The sequence below is a fragment of the Macrotis lagotis genome, chromosome 8 (genome assembly GCF_037893015.1).
Source record: "Macrotis lagotis isolate mMagLag1 chromosome 8, bilby.v1.9.chrom.fasta, whole genome shotgun sequence".
Taxonomy (NCBI): Eukaryota; Metazoa; Chordata; class Mammalia; order Peramelemorphia; family Peramelidae; genus Macrotis; species Macrotis lagotis.
In genome coordinates, this window is record NC_133665.1 from 72,531,940 (window position 1) to 72,553,189 (window position 21,250).

The following is a 21,250-nucleotide window of genomic DNA, read 5'->3' on the forward strand; positions in this document are numbered from 1 at the left end:
AGGACTGGAGAACCAAGTCTTTGTCTTTGATCTTGTTCTATTCAACCTTTAATTTTTAGAATACAGGTTACTGTTCCATACTTTAAAAATCTGTTGAATAACAAGATGAAGGAAGCAAAAGGTATAAGTATGGATGATGGGAAAAAGAATCCTAAAAAAAGCTTAATAGGCTGAAGTGATGTGGTGAATACAACAAAATGAAATTATAATGATAAAGGAAATGCCCAAGATTCAAAAATTCAACTATAGCATATATATATATATATATATATATATATATATATATATATATATATTACAGCACTACCCCTGTGCTACTCTCATCAACTTGCATACAAATTGACAGTTTGGGTACCCTAAGGGAAGTTAACTAATTCTTTCCCTAGGGGTTCTAGGAATAATCTAGAAAGGTTGAAAGTGGTTTCAAGTTCCATCATTCAACTAGAACAGAGTCTCCATCTGATAAGACCCCTCAAAAATTGATAATAAAATAGAGAGCTAAAATTAATTAACTTTAGCAGGGGAATTTATTAATATGGTAGAGAATAAATTATTTTAAGTATGAAATACCTCTTATGCTAAAAGATAGAAAGTCATGCAAATCCACGTGAAAAAGAGGTAAAGGAATTTTGAGAATGACAGGGTTGAATGCCCATTTCTTCCATATTCTATCCATTCTTATCCTGCTCTAGACATTTCAACTTGTCAATTTTTTTTTTCTAAAACAGAGCCTCCGGATAATGTTTGACCAAAGGAGAGTAAAGCAGGCCTATCACTGTCCTTGATATTTAAAAAGTGATGCTGAGACATGCAAGTAAATTGGGTTTAAGTGAGGGAGAGTTGTGAAAAAGCCACTCTGGAGCCATCAGGGAACAGTGGCCAGATATGAATCAATAAAACTGGAGATGGGCCTGAATGCAATGAGAGATCCTTTTTTAATGGCCAATGATAAGGAATATACTAGTTGATCTGTGAAATCTCTTCAGATTTATAAGGTATTATGTATCATGGCATAACTGCTAAAGTATTATATTAGGAATCAAGAAGATGTTGCTAAATATATTGCCAGTTGCTGGCTGAATATTTTGGGCAAATTAATTACTATCTCTGAGACTTAGTTTCCTCATCTGTAAAATGGGCATAAAAATATTTCCAGTCCCAACTTGATAGGTTTTAGTAAGGAGCTCAAATAATATAAGTGTTAAATAAATGTAAATTATTTTGAGGATTTTATAATTTTATTAATCCAACACTACCACAGTAAGAGTGATTCTTTTACTTCCAAAACAAAGGAATATTAAATGAACAAAGCAATAGATGTGATATGTATGTGTCAGTTCATTTTTACTAATATGATTCCACCTATATATTATGTCAAATAAAAATTCCAATTTGATCAGTCTCCATTGATGTCTTTACAATATGAAAAAAAAATTATGGCAGTTTTCATGTGTTTTTTTGTCTAATAAATAACTCACTCTGCCTATGCATTATATATATTTATATATGTTTTATATAGGTATGCATACATAGACATACATATATACACACACAAATTTCAATTAATGCTGAACAAAATTGTAAAAGTCATAAGAAGAAAGTTAGAAGTCAGAAATCAGAAGAAGAAAAAATATAACATTAGCTTCCATGTGAGAATATACATTTATTTCATTTATTTTTCAAGACTAGAAAATCTAGATAGAGAACAACTAGACTGGTGTAAATAGATTTTTATTCTATTCTCAGCTTGATTAATGACTGGTCATAGATAATTCAATCACTGTGCTCTCTTCTGTTCTAGGAGATGTTAATTATTAAAATATACCCTTTCCCCTAGAAAAAATGCTATAAATTGAATTTTAAAATATTGTGAAAAGCTCCTTGTGTTTTTTATAATTAGGTACAAAAATGTCTCTTTGGCATAATTAAGGAATAATTTGTTCCACATAAGTAAGTTTTCCAGATAGTATAAGTTTACCCATATACACTCCAATACTTTTGAATTCTATTAAAATCCTATTTGATGGAAGCCTTTCCAAATATATTTTTCAATTTTTTGTCTTAAGCAGAGAATACTAAACAAAACTAAATCTTTCTTAATGACTCAAGGTTATCAATACTACCAACTATTATTGTTCTAAGAAAAAATTCCATTCCATATGTGCTTTTGAGTTTTTCAGTGTCTTTCCTCCAAAGCCAAACTAACAGTTGTCATTATCTTACTGTTAAGGAAGCAGCTTCAAATAGTCTCCGACTCCTCTTCTGCTTTGCTGTTTATTATCTGCTGTGGGTTGGGGCAACAAACAACCAAGGCTGTTGAATATTTGTATATTAAATATGAGTTCAAGCATCTGAGGTGGAAAGGAATAATTAATATGTGACCAAAAATGTCCTCTAAATTATCTACTTTCTCATCAAGGATTTCCAGTTAGAGGGAACTCATACTATCTCAAGGCAACCAGCTGAAGAAAAGAAACCCTGCTATGCTGAAGCAAAGACCAGTCTGCCATTAGCAGGACTTGGTTGTCATTGTGTTTTATTAATTCCTAACTGCCAGAAGAAAGGAAAGTATGAGCTAAAGAACATTTTTTTTCCTTACACAGTTGCTGCTTTTAAATAAGACTACAAGTGAAGGTTAAAGGTCTTAAGTGAATGGTATTCATGGAAAGATTTTATAAAAGATTTTAAGTGTAGGGAAGCCACCTTTATTTAATTTTAGCTCAATTCCAGGAGTCCTTCAGGCCTGAGGCTAGTAGAAGACAGATAAATGGGTTATTAATGTTATTAAACAAAATTGTTGTCATTCCCCTTAGAACACTTTTTAAAACCTTTGAGGAAATGTGGTATCCTGGCAAGAACAAAGACTCTGGAACTAGAGGCATCTTTAAAGTACTATTGAAGTTCTTTAGGCAAGGACTTAACCTCCCTCCATCTTAGCTTTCTTATCTAGACAATGAAGGAGTTAGACCAGATAGTTTCTAAGGTCCCTTCCAACTTTATGACTATGATCCTAACTTTGTTTTTCCCTCACCTCCAACCATGTTGCCTTGGATAGAAATCATAAGCAGAATTTACATAATAGTGCAAATGGCTGTTGGGGTTAGATTGACGATAAGCTTACTAAAGTGTCTACAGCTTTTTGGTGAACCTGAAAGTCACAAACTGTAGGTTTCCCATTAGTCCTAGGTACTTAATTCAGCAGCTGAATAGCTTGGATCTTCATTAAAATGAGGAAAATCCAAGAATTTAAAATCATTTTCTTGACTGTCATCAGTCCATTATGACAGATACAGTTGTTCCTATAAAGTAGATATTTTGATATCAAATACAAAATTATATTATCGCCACCATTTTAAGTATTGTTTAGGAAAGTAACCTTGTAATTTTTAAGACAGAGCCTCATTAAAAGGAAATTTTTGTCACTTTAGAAACAAGGAATAAATTTGAGGATGGTAAGACTGACACATATTAAATTTGGTTTTACTGTCATTCATTAAAACAAATGGAAAAATAGAAAAAATGGCATTATCTCTGTTTTCTTACCCTTTTCTAAATTTTTATCTTCTTTTGGGTATGTAATAAATGCCTGGTTGAAGAGAAACATTACTATGGAACAGAAGTCAAAAATGATAACACTTCTACTTGGGGTCAATAAATCAATTTCCACATGGACATAATGAATGAGGTATGGTTAGCTAGACAGTAGTCTGCCTTAAAAAGATTTGGAGAGTTTTTAATGGCATTGAACATGAGTTTATGGTGTGCAATAACAGCAAAGGAACTTATAATCTTTGGTTACACTGATTGCTCTTTGTCTAGGGAGGTGGCAGATCTATTGAACTATGCCATCATCACATACACCTGGAATATTGTGTACAACCCTAGATATCATTTAGAAAGGACACTGATAAACTACAAAGTATCTACAAAGAGTCAAAAGGTAAAAAGACAGTCCTTGGGATCTTGGTACATGAGGATGAATTGAAGTATATATATATATATATATAGTGTGTGTGTGTGTGTGTGTGTGTGTGTGTGTGTGTGTGTAGTGGGTTTATATAGTATGGAGAAAAAAATGGCAGAACTACTGTTCTTCAGGGAAGTGGGATTAGACTTTTCAAATGGTAGAATTAAATGTAATGGGAATGAATTGCATAAAAGACAAATTTAGGCTTGAAGTAAGGAAACTTTTCCCAATAATTAGAATTTTGTAAAAGTGAAATGAGTTGTCTTGGAAACTAATGAGTTCCCATTTATAGAAGGTCTTCAGTGTAATTCTGGATGACCACTTCCAAGAGTAATGTACATGGTGTTCTTATTCATATCCTGGTTGGAATAGGATGGAAATCCCTACGAACCCTGAGATTCTGGAAACAAAATAATGAGATGAACTCTTTTGATTGCCATTTGACAATATGAACCCCAGTCTTTCTATTGACTAATAGTTTTCCAAAGTAGTGGTAATACTGTATTCACTGTCCCATGTATGTTAGGCTAGCCTTTCCTTAAAAGGTATTGAGAGAATGTGACTTAGCGCCCTAAAGACTCAGGCTACTGACATCATTTCCTGGCTGCTTGAGTACAATGAGATGATATTTGTCCTTTGTTCTCAAAGAGGACCATGACATCAGGGAGGGGATGCTATGATAAGTAAGTAAATTATATCTGGGTGATGCCAGCCTCACTTTGTCCTCCAGAGTCATCTGGGTCCAGTGGTCAGAAATGAATCGCTTTGACTGGAAATAGATCTAAATCTGAGGCAATCAGGGTTAAGTAACTTTCCCAAGTTCACACAGCTAGTAAGTGTCAGTGTCTGAGGGCAAATTTGAACTCCTGTCCTCCTGACTCCAAGGCTAGTGCTTCTGTGCACCTAGTTGCCCAAGCAGTTAAGAGAAACTCCAAAGGTAGTCTCTGATGCTTGGCTACTGGAAAATAATTGACAACTCAGTCAAGAGAGCTTCACTTAGCTGAATCAATTCAGGTAACCTGAATGCTTATTCTTATTAAACATACTTCTCTTTCTATAGCCAAGAAAATCTCTTTTTTTTAAATTATTGAATGATCAACCTATATAATTTTTTTCCAGTATTTAACTTATTATAAACAACCTGTGGTTGGCCTGAACATCATCTGAATTTAGGAATACTTTCAACTTTTCAATTTACTTCAAAGCAATTCAATGAATATTTCATGAGTACTTATTTTGTGGAGGGAACTGTGCCAGCCATTAGGGATACAGAGACAAAATTAAAATATAACCTCTGCTCTTAAAGACTATATATCCTACTGGTGGCTACAATATACAAGCACATAATTCAAACCACAGTCCTATTAAGAGAAAGCATGACCATCTGGGGGAACAAAAAGGGTTTTGTGTTACACTTAAGTTGAACCTTGAAGAAAGCCAAGGATCCTAATGGTAGAAGACAGGAGACAGTCTAAGAATGGGGCTAGATACGAAATTTCAAGTTCAGAGAACAGCAAATTGGCTAGTATGGCTGAAAAATAGTAAAAAGAGGAATAATATAAAATAGATCTGGTGGGGTAGACTGAAACCAGACTAGCACATAATCATAGAGCCTGAGAGATGGAAAAGATATCAGGGGCCAACTAAGGAACTTCAGCTGAACCCATACAAATTAAAAGAATCTCTTCTAAACTATATCTAACAAATGATGATTTGGACACTGTTTAAAGATCTTGAAGAGGTAAAACCCATTTTTGGAGATGACAATTACATTTTTGGATAGCTCTAATTGTAAATTTTCCCCTGAGATGAATTCCAAATTTGCACCTTTGCAATTTTTACTTTTATGCTTCTGCTCTGTTCTCCCCCAAATAGCCATTTAAATACTTAAAGATATATATATATATATATATATATATATATATATATATATATATATATATAATTTCCCATTCATCTCTCTCAATCTTCTTTTCTCCAGGCTACATACATATACATACATATTTGTATATGTGTGTATGTACACACACACACATATACATTTACATCGGTGTATATGTGGGTGTGCATATATGTTTGTATGTATGTATGTTCTATTCATTCATTTACTCTTTATATTCTTTGAACTCAAGTTCATATCCTCATTTGAGCTGTTCTCCTTTGTACACTCCCCAGCCTATTAATATCTTCCTTATTAAAATGACAGGCTAAAAATTTTAAATTTTATCTGAGTTACAAGGCAGAAAATAAAGATTCTTTATGGTTAAATCTGTGCTTCAAGAATTTTATTTTATTAGTTTGATGGGACATTGACTGGAGAGGGAGGAGCCTAGAAGTAGGAGAACCAATTAAGGTTGTAATTATACAGACAAGAAATGATAAAATCCTGAACTGGAGTGGTGACTAAGTAGAAATCAAAGGATGGACAGATCTTAGAAGTGATAAAGTAAAGCAGACTTGGTAATCAGGATGATATGGAAGTGATGCAAGAACAATAAGGTTAAGGGTTCATTTCCTTATCTGAATAATAATAATAATTATTATAAAAGATAGAATTGTATTAAATAATAGCTAAGCTTTAGTCAAAAAATTCTGTGACTTCCAAAATGAAAATAACAAAGAGCAACTCTCATGAATTTACTAATATTTCCTAAAGTGGAAGGAGAGAGAAAAATTCATTAAAGTAATATAATATATATATAAATATATATATATGAACTTAAATACTCTGTAAATGTTAGTTCTCACATCTGTAAAATGGGTCTTATCATATCTGTCCTTCCTATCTCAAAGCCTTGTAATAAATATTTTGATATATGTGTAATTAAGAGTTATATAAATACATAACAACTTAGAGAGGTATTCATTTTCACAAAGGTATTTGTTGATTGATTAATATGGATTCATATTTATGTAAACAAAGTCATGTTGGAAGTACCTGGGCATAGTATCTTGCTCTCCTAATTAGTGACCACAATCCCAGTCAGACTTCTTTTCATTCTTTCCTTTCCTTCAGGTTTCAAAATTCCTTCTGTCCTGGCCAATTTACATTACTACATGTTTCTTAATCTCTCCCTCTCTCTCCCTCTCTCTCCCTCTCTCTCCCTCTCTCCCTCTTCCCTCCCACCCCGATGGGACTTCATGGCCTCTAAGGTCGCCTGTGATCTATGATCTTATGGACTTGTCTCCTGTGTACAAGTCATCCTGCTTCTCGTGTTTAGAATACACTCCCTTCTCTTTCAACTCTAACAAAATTCTTTTCTTCCTTCAATTACAAACTCACTTACAATGAAGTACAAGAAATTCTTCTAGATTCTCCTCTCTGCCTTTAGTTGAAAATGCTCTCCTCTTTCTCAAAGTTTTCCTAGATCATTATTTTAGTCCTTTTACCTTCTACTGTTGAATCAGCACCTCTACAAGATAAACTTCTTGAGGACAGGAGCCAAATTATTTTTCATCTCCCTGGTTCTTTTTTTTTTTAGGTTTTTGCAAGGCAAACGGGGTTAAGTGGCTTGCCCAAGGCCACACAGCTAGGTAATTATTAAGTGTCTGAGACCGGATTTGAACCCAGGTACTCCTGACTCCAGGGCCGGTGCTTTATCCACTATGCCACCTAACCGCCCCTTAGCTCCCTGGTTCTTGCAGAATGCCTTCTTGCACATAGAAAGTATTTTTAAAAAAAAATTTGAGAATAAAAATATATACCTAAATTTCTTTTCATTATTTGCAATCGTCACAACTCAGAAAGAAAAAAATAGCTGGTTTTCCTCCAAAAATGAGTAAAAATATAGCACAGATGAAAAAAGTTTTAGAGATGTCATACAGAGGATTAGAATACTGACACAAAGAAATAAATGATCTTTAAGGTCCCTCCCAACACTGAGAGAGTATGATTTAAAGACTTGAAAAATGTGTAAATAGCTTAATATAATATCATGAAAAATTTTAAATCATAATGTAGGAAATTCTTATTTTCTCTAAAATATTCCAATGAGAGTTATATTCAACAGTTACCAATTTTCTACCACATGCAAAGCATTGGGAACTGAAACAAAAATGAAATAAAATAAAATAAAATACAAAACAAAAACAAAAACAAAAACAAAAAGCCCCAAAACCTAGTGGCTAGATTTAAGGAGGTCCTATAAAACCAGGGGGAAATAGAAAGATCCTCCAAATTATCAGTTTCTCCACCAGATAATGACCTAAATAAATGCCACTAAGTTAAAACTATCTTATGTCTCTGCCAGGTTGGTCTCTTCACTAGTGGGATAGGGAGTAGTTTGTATATCAAATGCCTTGGAAGGAATAACAGAAAGGACAGGGAGAATTTTTACTACATTACTGTTTGTGGAACTTCCTGAGCAATGACTTTACCTGAGTAAGAAAGGAAAGTCTTACTACTAAATCATTTATTCTAAATAAAGATCATATAGTTATTTTTCAACATTCATTCTACTCTTCTCAAATGCAGCTGTGATGATGCCTCCCACCATTTGCTAAGTTCTTGCTTTTAAATGTTTCCATTCTTTTCATTTTGTTTAGTTCAGGATCTGAACTCCCTTCCCCCTCCCCTCCCCAATGTCTGACTACATTACACACAGTACCCAAAATGACAGACTCTTCAAATAGAACAAAGTTTGAATTTCAGTAGCTTCTCTTCTTTTTTGGCTTTTGCATGCAAACACATATTGTATTATTATTGTAATACTATTATTGTAACTGTGTCAAGGCTGCTTTGTAGTCTCATTATTATGCTTGTGAAAATTAATTATCTGATAAGATATACTGGCTATTATTTCAGAATGTATGGTTATGTTTACTGATACAGAAAGTTACATTAAAATAAAGTGTATTAAGCCCAAAACTCAGCAACTTCCCATTAATTATCATACAATCATTTAGGCATTTTGTAATGCACTTGATTTTTAATGAATGAATATCACTTTATATTTCAAGTTTTACAATTCTTATCTATTTATTGCAATATATTATATTCATTCATTTTTATATCTATATCTATATGTTTATATCTTTATATATACATTTGAAGACATTTGTTGAAAATTCAATGCTTTAAAACAGTTACAATATGTGGAATGCAAGATTATAAAAAAAGGTCTTCAAACTTTTGATGAAATTTATAAATAAGGCACTATATGGTTGGTGGGTCAAATAAGTGAAGTTTTGCAAATAACACACTTTTGCTGTGGTTTAGTCATTTTCATTCATTTCCACATCTTTGTAACTCCCTTGGCAAAGATTCTGGGGTGGTTTGTCATTTCCTTCTCCAGCTCATTTTACATATGAAGAACTGAAGTAAATAGGTTTCAGAGACTTGCCCAGGGTCACATAGCTATCAAATATATGAGGCCAGACTTGAACTCAGGAAAATGAGTCTTCCTGACTCTAGGCCCAGCATTCTATCCACTATGTTTTTAGAAATTTATTTAGAAAGATTACTGAATTCATGGTGACTTTTATCATTATATGCAAAAGCTATCATGAGGGTAAATATTTTTCTTAATTCTTAAAAGGATGTCCTTCTCAAAAGACTGGAAACATAGTTTCTAAAAAAGAACCAGTTGAAATACAAGTATGAGTATTTGTGTCAATCACTCAAACCTGTAAAACTTTATAATGCACACTAAATATAATCTTTAATGTTAGGTCAATTTCTATATGAAAATCAATAGCATGTTCTTCTGAAAGAACAAGAGAATCCCTGATAATTTTTCTTTTCTATTGTTTTTAATAATAGTTTAATAATAATCAGAATTCATTGTGAGAGAGAGAAAAGACAAAAATGATGGTAGTGAATTTAATGGAGTAAGTATGACTTCCTTTCAACAAGTTGTCAATATCTCATAAAATTCTACCAGTATAATTGAAAGCACATATTTTCTCCCCACAGAGGAAAATACAATCATTTAGGATCTGGACAGAGACAGAGACAAAGAGAAGACAGAAAGACAGACAGAGAAGGGAATAAGGAAAAGGAAAAAGAAAACACATGTTATTTCTTTAGACTAACATATTTGTAAATTTATAGAAAATAACTTTTAGGAGGAATTTTATAATCTCCATTGAACTGGGTTCCCTTAAATGCTGAAGTTTCCAGTTTATACTCTTTAGATATCTTTCAAGTTAGGCAGCTCCAATTTTTAATGAATTGTCTGTCTCCCAAGTGATTCAGAAAAGCAAGGGGTCTCTTGAGAAAGAAGACTGTCATGGTGAAAAGAGACTTTTGAATCAAAACAATTAAAATCCCTCCTCTTCTGTAGGTTACTCCCATTTGACCGACACTAAGCATTTAAGTTCCATGGACCTCAGTGTCCTTATCTGTAAAATGAAGGACCTACACTAGCTGAGCTTTGAGGTAACCTGAAGTTCTGGTTAAGAGCTTATATTTGCTCACAAAATCATCCTCCCTCTTATGCCTGCACCATTTACAAAGTATATGCCCATTCATTGGGGAATTACTGCACAAACTGTGAAATATGAACTTATATGACAAAATTGAGAAAAACGGGACCCACTTATATGAACAGTAAAAGTAGAAACAATAGAAAAATATAGATTTACACAAATAGAACTAAGAGGCAGCTAACTTGAATGAATTTAAATTACCAATGGAAATCCTGCAAAAGAAGGCATTTATCACATTTCTTTCCTTATAGTAGAAAAGTGGGAAACTAAAGGACTATTAATTTAGATGAATTAATATTAGCAGAAATGTTTTCTGAACTAAAAATGTTGTAGTCATATAGAAAATATTGTATTGTGATACATAATGAAATCTATATGTTAAATGCAGGGAAGTGGGTTTGTGATCATCCTAAAAGATGTTTCTAATGAATAGCTAAAAATAAAATAAAAGTATGAAACAGTTTTTAAAAAAAAACTGACCAGCTCTTCTCTTTTCATTATACTTCATTGAAACAATAAATAAAATAGCCATAATAAGTAAAAACTTACTTTATTGATTGGGGGAGGTTACAGTGTTGTGTAACATTGCCAAATCTAGTGTTTTCGAAGTATGGTTTATATTAAATGTTTTTGTTAAAAATGAAGAATCTATTTCAAAAGGAAAATAGCTAAATGATGACTTATATGGAGGACATTTTAGAAAGAACCCATGATTTACATTTTGATTTGGGGGTTTTGTATGAAATTGGGTGAAATAGATAGCTTCTGAGGTCTCTTGCAACTTTTTACCTTTAGGTTTTTACTAGGGATGAGTAGTAAAAGGTAGGAAGACACTACATAGAGTTGAATTAAAGAACTTAATAGAGATGAGTTGCTGAATTCTTCATTAATGTATCAAAGAGGTATTTCCCCTCCAGACACCTAACTTTCAGATCCTGAACAAAGATGTCAACACAGCAGTATTCTCTGTAATGTTGGGCATAGTTTCAAGTTTGCTCTTCATTTTGAGGAATAAATCAGCTTTTCCTTCTTTACCTATAGTTGCCTGGTTTATTTTTATTGACTGATACAAAATGGAAATTCCTTGGTAGCAGAGATCATTTCATTTTTGTCTTGATCCTTGTGACTACCATAAAGTTCCTAGTACATAGTAGGCCAAATAAATACTTGCTGGTTGACATATTGATTGACACTGTGTAAATAAGTATGTCCTATTTCCCGATAGAACTAACTGAGCTTTTTAAGATATTTCTTATTTGTAGCTTCCCTATTACTTAGATTGGAGGTTTCTTAGTTTGGGGAAAAAATGTGATAATCCTATACACAATATTATAATTTAAATCTAAAATTTGGAAACAAGGTTATGAGATTAAAAGTTAGAGAATTGCTTAATAAACTGGGATATAGCTTAAAAAATTCTATCCTAAAATGACATGTAAAGAATACTAAAAAAAAGATATATAAAGTAATACAGAGTGAAAAAAGTATCAAAACTAAGATCAAACAGAAAAGACAGAGCAGGAATTTGAAGTCAGAACTTCAAATTTAGTGCTCTTCCTATTAGAAAAACCACATTCCTGCTTAAAGAAGGGATTATTAACTTTTTGTTTGTCAAGAACTGGAAGTCTGGTGAGGCCTGTGGACCCCTTCTTTGAATAATGTTTGAATTGAATAAAATAAAGTAACATTATTACAAAAGAAATCAATTATATTGAAATATATTTATCTTTAAAAAGACAAAAAACTCAACAAGTTCATAGAGTCCATGTTAAGAATGTCTGACTTACGGTCTAGTCCTTTGGAATTCTACATTCTGCTGAAAGTTTATGAAATATGAACTGAAAATTAAATGTTTATTGAGCTTCTACTGAAGGTGAAGTGTTATGATAGGATACCTGGGAGAGAGAATCATATGAATGAAATAAGGTTCATGCTCTCCAGGAGGTTCCAACCTGGTTGTGTTCAAATGGCCAAATTTAATAAAATTGCAAATAATGAGGAAGAATTTAATAGAATAAGGACTCACAAAGCAGGACAAGATTAAACAACATATATATTGTACAGAGACCTAAAGTGATCTGAGGTTTTATGTTGTTTTTTTTTTTTTAGGTTTTTTGCAAGGCAAATGGGGTTAAATGGCTTGCCCAAGGCCACACAGCTAGGTAATTATTAAATGTCTGAGACCGGATTTGAACCCAGGTACTCCTGACTCCAAGGCCGGTGCTTTAACCACTACGCCACCTAGCCGCCCCTTGTCTAAGATTTTATGAAAAGGGCAGCATTTAAATTGTACCTTAAAGCATGGACAGGATTTAGGTAATTCAAGTGAAAGAAGTAAGATTTTTTGGAGGTGGGAGGTTAGAGAAGAAAGAAGATTACAAAACCAATTTATGTGACATTAATACAATTTTTAATTCAGGAGAAAATGCTTTGCATATAGTTGGGTAGTATTTTAAGTAGCAGGATGCCAATGGCAAGCACCTAAGGTGAATGATTTTATTTAAGAAACACAAGAAAATAGAATTGCATTCAGGTGTGAAAATGAGTTTATCAGATTTCATATCCCAGTCACTAGGACAATGCCTATGAATTTATTGCCACTTTTGAGTGGACTCCTTGATGAATCTGGACTTGAGAAATCATGTGGAAATCATGTAGAAATTGATGTTCTCTAACAAAAGGAGATGAACAGTTGATGAGGGAAATGCACTTCAGATAAGAGGGAATATTAGAACTACGTCTATAAGGAATGGGGAATTTGGTAAGATAGTCAGTAACCAACTCAATTTACCAGTTCATCACAATGCCCATAAATATCTGGTTTGAAACAAGTGACTAAACCCCCTACTCTGAGAGAAAGACAGAGACAGAAAGGTAGACAGGCACAGACACATTACAAAGACACTTAAGAGTCACAGAGTGAGAAACAAAGGTTATAAAAAGAAAAAGTACATCATGTTCGGTTTATCTTCAATCCCCAAATCTTCAGGGCTAGTTACTTTAGCAATTAGTGCAAAAATACACTAATCTTCAAACTTCTTTGTGTGCATGCCTGCATGTGTATTCTGCTATCTAAAGCACTGGGGCTATGAAATTTTACTGTAACAAGCTGTGATGGGAAAAGTCAGAGGAAAGCCTGAAAGCCTATCACCTTCCAATACTTACTAGAAATATGAGCACAGGCAGGATAGCTATCTTTTCTGAGACTCAGTTTCCTTATCTGAAAGTAGGGATGATAATATCTGAAGTTCACAGAGTACCAATAAGCATCAAATGAGATCATGTATTTAAATTATTTCATAACCTTAAAGTGATAACTGAATGGTTGCATTATTTATTTATTTGTTTATTTATTTGTTACTATCATATTAATGAGACTGACTAACTGACTATATTACTCTAGAATACTAGAATTGGAATAAATCTCCAGAATTGTCAAATCTATTCCTTCCTAAAGACATGAATTTCTCCTTACAATTTTGACAAATTGTCAGCCTTAATTATAAGAGTTCTTGTGACAGGAGCTCATTATTTTTCAGAAGACAATTTCATTTCAATCAATCAATAAACATTTATTAAGTGCCTACTCAGTCAAGCACTTTGGTCAGCAAATCCCTAGAATTTTAAGTGTAAGCATATGTCATTTCCTGTGAGAAATCTCTCTTGCATGCTTTAATAATTCACTTGTTAGCATATTTACTTATCTATATTCACCTATTCACCCCAGTAGAATAGAGATCCTGGAAGGCAGGATTTGTTTTCATTTCCTTTCTTTTTTTTTTCTTCTAATCTTGGAGACTAGCATAAGTCTGTAAACAGAGTAGACATTTAATAAATGTTTATTGGATTAAATTGAAAGTGTTTTATAATGATCTCAAATCTATTTCTCTCTAACTCCTATGCCATGAGTGCTTGTTTGTAGTTGTTTTTTAACTTCTACAGTCAAGGAGAATAATTTACTAGTTCTTCTCCCTTTAAAATTGTGTAATTTAGCTGGAAAGACAAGCTATAAAAGTATGAAAAGGTAAATGTCTACAAATTGAAGTAATAAAGATAACAGTAAATTGCTATTATAGGGTAGTACACGATTAATTTCTAAGTGAGAATAGATAAATTTTGGAATTAGAGTTCACATGATGGAGAGATCACTGTGGTCTAGGTTTAGGACTTTGTGAAGGTCTCATTGGAGAGGAGGAAAGCAAAAACAAGTTTAGAATTAGAGAAAACGAAGGGGGTTTTTCTACTGGGGAGATGCCACAAGAAAAGGCAGAATGTGGGAAAGTAGGTATTTGGAAATTTGGGCTAGATTTTGGATTTGGACTATAGAGACATAATACTTAGGAATGCTATGAGGGCTAGCTTCGATCCAATGGAGATAGCAGTTGAAATCATGGGATTTGAATATATCTGATAGCCTCAGATAAGAGATGGAAAAAAAAGGGTTTGATCAAGGGAAATGGCTACATTGGAGGAGAAAGAGATAATCAAGAGTCACAGTAAAGGAACAGTTGGAGAAACTTGAAAAAAAAAGAATTTTTTTGGAAGTAAAAAAAATAATTAGCCAAGAATCTTGTTTCAAAGCAATCTCAGAATTATCAAGAATAGAAAAATGTCCATTGGATTGGGTGATTCCCTTTGAGAAAGTAATTTGAGTGGAATGGTAAGAACAGAAGCCATATTATAAAGGGTGGTAAGAAGGTAACAATAAAAGGATTCTGAAAATGTGAAGACAAAAATAGTTTTAAAGACCATCTCCACTGGGACAAGGGGAACATTCTTATATATTCATGTTCCACCTATGACTAAAGTTAGAATGAAAGCACATTACTTATACCATGAGACAAATAAAATTATTTTCAGAGATAAAATGGAAAAGAAATATACTCTAAATGTATGATCTCAAATCATGACTGTTTTAATACTGTAGATGAGTAATATACTAGCTTTTAGGAATTTAATGAGAAATATAGAGGATATCACCACCAAATCAATTCTATTAAAGACATCACATTTTCTCCCATAGCTTGAACAGTTTGGAAGGTAGTAAATAAGCATACAATAATCTTGCATCAAGAAAAGGACAACAATGCTGATAAACATGCCTCTTTCAAATTAACAGCAGCAAATGGATGGTTGCATTACTTTCACTCTAGAGAGTATTATATGTAAACCGCATAACACTTTAGTCAAGGACTCCATGATAAATGAATTAAGCTTTGTGGCAATAAATTCTAATGCCTACTTAAAAAATGAACTCAGTCACATATTCTCACTGGCTACAGGACCAAGAGATATTTCTAATATTGGAAATGGAAATGAACATCTTATTTCCAGTAATATAAACTGCAAATTGAATAAAAGAGGCATATGGTTAAGGCATAGTCTCCTAGATCATGACCATAAATAACAATCACTTCTCTGAAATGTTCATATGTCTTCCTATTGTCAAGAACCCTTCATTCACAAATTGTTAACCTGCTTCTTTACATGGTGTGATCTGCATCTGAGCTAAAGAAATTTGTTTTCATGTACCTAAGTTTATACTAAGCATTATAGTCTACAGATATTTTATGCAAGTGAATACTTGGTCACATACATTTATTTGGAAATATTAAAATAATTTTTCCAGTCAAAATAAGTAGTGTTCAGGTTAAATTATCAAAAAAATCTTAAATACAGCATTTTATCTGCACTTCTCTCTGTACTATCTGTTCTATACTTCATTCAATTTGCCAAGTCGCTACCACTACACTTAAAGAATTTATTTATTTATTTGCATTACTTTTCTGCAAATTTCATTTCAGTGTTCACCAAAATTCTGAGCCAAAGGAAAGCTCTGCAGTAACCTTTCTCTTATTAAGTTATTGCTGTCTTCTAACTTAACTTAATTTTTTTCCAGTGAGTCTTGAAAATAATTTTTTATTAAAAGAGGAGCCCTATAATTAAACGGAATGAGATTCAAGTAGGCTATATAATTGGCTTTTCATTAAGCTTTTCATCATCTGACACCAAAGGTACAATTAGAAGAAAATTCATCTGAATTGTACCCTAATTCACCCCTTCCCTCACAAAAAGGATTTGGTATTACACATATTTTGACAAAATAGGATGACTTTAGATTTCAGTTTTCTATTTTTCTCTATCAAGACTTTGAGTTTCATTGGGTTTAAAGAAGAATTTATTTATATTGACAAGAACACAATCAAACTTTAAGGCAGACCTATGCTAACTTCTTAAAATTAGTCATTGTGATCTTGTCCTTTTTAAAGATGAGAGCAAAAAAAACTGAAACAGAGAAACAAATAAAGTCTCCCAATTCTTTGAGTTTAAAATATAACTTCTTATTCAAATGGTACTTCATAACTAATAGAATAGGTTTGCATTTTGCTAGTGGGCAGAGGATATTTCAAATATTCCTTTTAGATAAATATATCTTAAATGCAAACAGCTTATGGCTTTTTAAATTAAGAATTCAAATAAGGTTTTCATGGCAAGCAAAGAAATTGAATATATTTCAGTTTTAAAAGAATTTAATTTGTGTACTTATACATTAAAATCTTTTACAGGTGCCTAAATTTGCCTAATCCTCCTGTTCCAATTCTGTCAATTAAAAATTATAGATGCAATAAAAGTAATCATATAGAATCCACCAAAAAGAAATAAGAAAGAGCTCATATCTTTTTCTGACCTGCTTTTTAAAATGCAGCTCCTAAATCTAGATGCCAAAGAATTTAATGTTTAAAAAAAATTTGAGATTCTCATATACTATGAAAATCATTTGCTAATCACCCATATTAATTATATCATAACAGATGATACATTTAAATTATCATCAGAACATTAAAACATCAAATTATCTGATAAATATATCTGATTTTGTTTCTTATAAGTATTAATCACACCTTTTCTATGCATTGTATGTAGTAGTTACCTCAGTAAAAAGTGTACAAGGAAAGGTTAACAAGAATGTGATTGGAAAATCAAATGCAATCAAGCGCTCCCTACTTATGACCTCTCCACCATGGTGCCTCCTATCTTTTCTGTGACCCGAGTTTGTGTCTGTTCCATCTGCATAATTATAGGCTCTAAAGTCTCTGGATGATGACTAAGTCTATATTCTGCACTACATTTAGCACATTTTTCATGCTCTATAAATTATTAATAATAACAGCGATAATAGCACATACATTTTTCTTAATAAACAGGAAAATGAGAACATCCCAATTGTTGCATGTTCAGTCTATCTTTCCTCTTCCAGTTTTTAAGACACCTGAAGGAGGCATTTCTCCCACCTGCCTATTTCTTCCCATTGATTGGCTCTTTCTTCCATGCCATTAATCTTCCTAACTTTTTCTACCTATGTCTAGTTGTCCTTTAAAAAAGAAAAAAAAACACTTTAACTCTACCCCTTTAAATTTCTCCATTTGATCCTTCCTTCACATATGCCCCTAAAACCTTAGTGACTCTTCCTCTAAACATAGCTAGATAGTTAGACTGAATATTCATGTCAAGTAAGAGAAATTATGCTTTTTTTTGAGGGGTAAGGAGTACCTTAAAAAACACTTGAAACATGCAATTTACATTCCTACATGTATAAATGTATATGTACAATATTTTACAGTTATTGGTGAGTTAAGGTTTATAAATAACTTTCTTTATAAGAATTTTGGGACATAGATATTATGCATATTTTTATTCTCACCTTATTTATTTTAGTCTAGGAAACCAAAATCCAGGTTAATTTTTTTAAAGATTTCATGGTTAATAATCAGTTGTTAGAGCCAGAATTTGAAACCATCTAAAAGCAAAAGGATATCTTTTGTCCTACTACAGGCTACCTTTCCTTCTTCTACTATTTTTAAAGAGAACAATTTTACAGACAAGTCTACTCTTTCTTGTATATTATTACATTGACAATATGATTGCTGTTATCAGTCCAGATGCAATGCATTTGTAACTGTTATAACTTTCTTTCTTAGCTTTTGCTACTTTCTTAAGAAATTCCAAACAGTTTCCCTAAGAAATCTATCCCAGTTACATCACTTTTTAAACTGTCCTTATTTTCTCTTATGCTGCTCTCTCCCTATGATGCTTATTCCCTAATGGCTACTACTGCTGATCAGCCCGACTGCAACACTCTTGTAAACTATCCTTAGTTTTCTCCTTTGCTTTGCTGAGTTCCTTCCTGCTATTTATAATATTGTAACTTTGTAATCTTTACTAAGAGTCATAAGAAATCTAGCCCTTATTGTTTAACAATATAGTCATCAAATTATGCCACATATGCATGAACTGTCTGATCCTTAGTTCCTTTATCTAGGAAAACAGAGATATGGTCCCAGCCATACAACTCCTGCCTACTTTAAAACCTGTGTTTTAAATTAATCATTAATAAGGAAGCATTTATTTAGCCCCTGGTATGTTCATGATAATGTTCTAGCCACTTAAAAGGAAAAATGAAATAATTCATGTTCCTTCAAGAAGCTTGCATTCTATCATTAAATATATATATTTCAAAGCAAATTTAAGGTAATTTAGAGAAGGCCCAAGCAAACTGAAGTAATCTGGGAAAGTTTCATGATGGAGAATTCTAAAGAAAATTAGAGGCTATTTTCTTAGGTATCAAAGGTAAGGAGTGAATGCAACCCAGATATAGAATATAGATAACCTAGGAAAATACATGGAAATGGGAGATGGGATGGGATGTAAGAGGAGTTAGCAAGTTGAAGAGATTCTAAACCTACTTTAAATATATTCAAATATGAAAAATTTAGGGCCAAGGTGCTATTACAAAATGAGTCTAAAATTAAGGTTTATTTTGTAAAAATATCTAGATCTGTTTCCTTGCTTACAAAATCCAACCTGTAATAAAATTATAAACTAAGCACTAGCTATGATTTAAGGTCAGTATGTCTTAGATCCAATTAAAATAAATCCTGCTAACAGCACTTTTAAAAAATCACTTAGCTTGTTAAAACATATAAAATGTTTGGATCCCCTGGGTTGTATTAAAATGAAGGTACAGTGATGAAAAAAAATTACTTCTCATTTCACAAGGTCACAGTCCAGTTAAAAATAAGGTTTTTTATACTGTTTTCTCCAATATCTTTGATGCCATCACTAAGCAAGCAAAGACTTCTCCTTCTTGTTTCTTCCACAAAAAACCTTCATCTTCAGTGTATTTCATGTAATTAATTTTTAATACATTAATCTTTATTGTATTTATACAATCCTGTAAATAAGAACAAAAATGACTAGTTTTGGGAGTCCCCCAAAGGTAATTTGGTTGGTTTATTTTTTCAGATTGTCTAATTTTAGATTGTCTGCAAAAAATAAATAGAAAAAGAAATGAAGGATTATAGAACTAAGTCGGAGGGGACCTTAGATATCTTTCAATTCAATCTCTTGATTTTCTCAGTGAGTAAAATGAAAAGAAATATTAAATGGTTTCCACAATGGCACAAAAATGCTAGGTAGATGATTCAGAATTGGAACCCTAATGCTCTACTATCATATTTACTCGTTTTTTCAGAGTTCTCTAAGCAGTGAGCCAGCAAAGTGCAGGAGCACTTGAGTTGGAATTAGAGAATATGATTTCACTTGCTTGAGTGACTTTGAACAAGTTATTGAATATCTCTCAATCTCTGTTTCCTTCCTGATACAAAAAGAAAGGAAGGATGAAATGAGAAAGGAAAAAATGAGGAAAGACAGAAAGAGGAAAAAAAGAGTCCTGGTTTAGAGATAAATAGGTACTCAGTGAAGGGAATCAGCATTTGATGATAATTAAGGGAGGAGGAGGGGGAAAAAGAATTCAAAGTGCTCTTATAAATAAATATGAATAAGAAAGTTATAGAAAATAGCTTAGATAGTCATAACCCAATATAATAGATAAGAACCTGTTCATGTGTATTTCTGTATTACTTGTATGCTATAAAGTACATGCGAATAGAGATAAACTTATCTATGTCGTATATATATATATATATATATATATATATATATTTATATCTGTGTTGTGGGGGGGGCTTCCATTTATAGATATGGGTAGATCAACTTTACTCACATTCAGAGAACCATTTATGGCCATTCAAAAACCAACACATGTCAACACATTTTAAAAGAGAGCTATTAATAATGTAAATGTCAAGTTACCTTTGACATGATAAGAAAAATAAATACTACTGAATGGATTAGATAGAGCTTAGAGGACACTGTTCTGATAACTTTAAAGAGCAAAGAAGACAGAGATATATTTATTTTATTTTTCTCTGTTAAGAGTACTAAGAATATTTTGTGTAGGGCTAACCTGGCAAACTTTTCTGCAATTAGAATAATATGAAGTCATAATAGTGATAGATTTGGAACTATAAGGGACATGTGAGGTCATTGATTTTGACATATGCTGTGTGTATGTGTGTGTGAGATGAGAAAACTGGAAAATATTATGGCAAAAACCAGGTATAGACCAACATCTCACACCCTATACCAAGATAAGGTTGAAATGAGTACAGGATTTGGATATAAAGGGTCATACATGAGCCAATTGGGAGAACAATGAATAAATAGTTCAACAGTCAGATATATGGAGATGGGAAGAATTTATAAGCAAACAAGGGATAGAGAATATTATGAAATACAAAATGGATACTTTTGATTACCTTAAATTAAAAAGATTTTTCACAAACAATACCAATGTAATCAAGATTAAAAGGAAAGGAGAGATGAGAAATCATTTTTATAGCCAATGTTTCTGGTACAGGTCTCATTTCTCAAATATATATAGAGAGAAATGAGTCAAATTTATAGGAATGTTATTCTTCAATTGATAAATGCTCAAAGTATATGAACATCTTT

At 32.4% G+C, this 21,250-nt stretch overlaps 1 protein-coding gene across 4 annotated transcripts in view; it reads right to left on the bottom strand.

Annotated features, from left to right (window-relative positions):
- The window catches only part of PTPRD (protein tyrosine phosphatase receptor type D), a 604,004-nt gene that overhangs the window by 393,513 nt on the left and 189,241 nt on the right, over window positions 1-21,250 (bottom strand). The window lies entirely within an intron of this gene.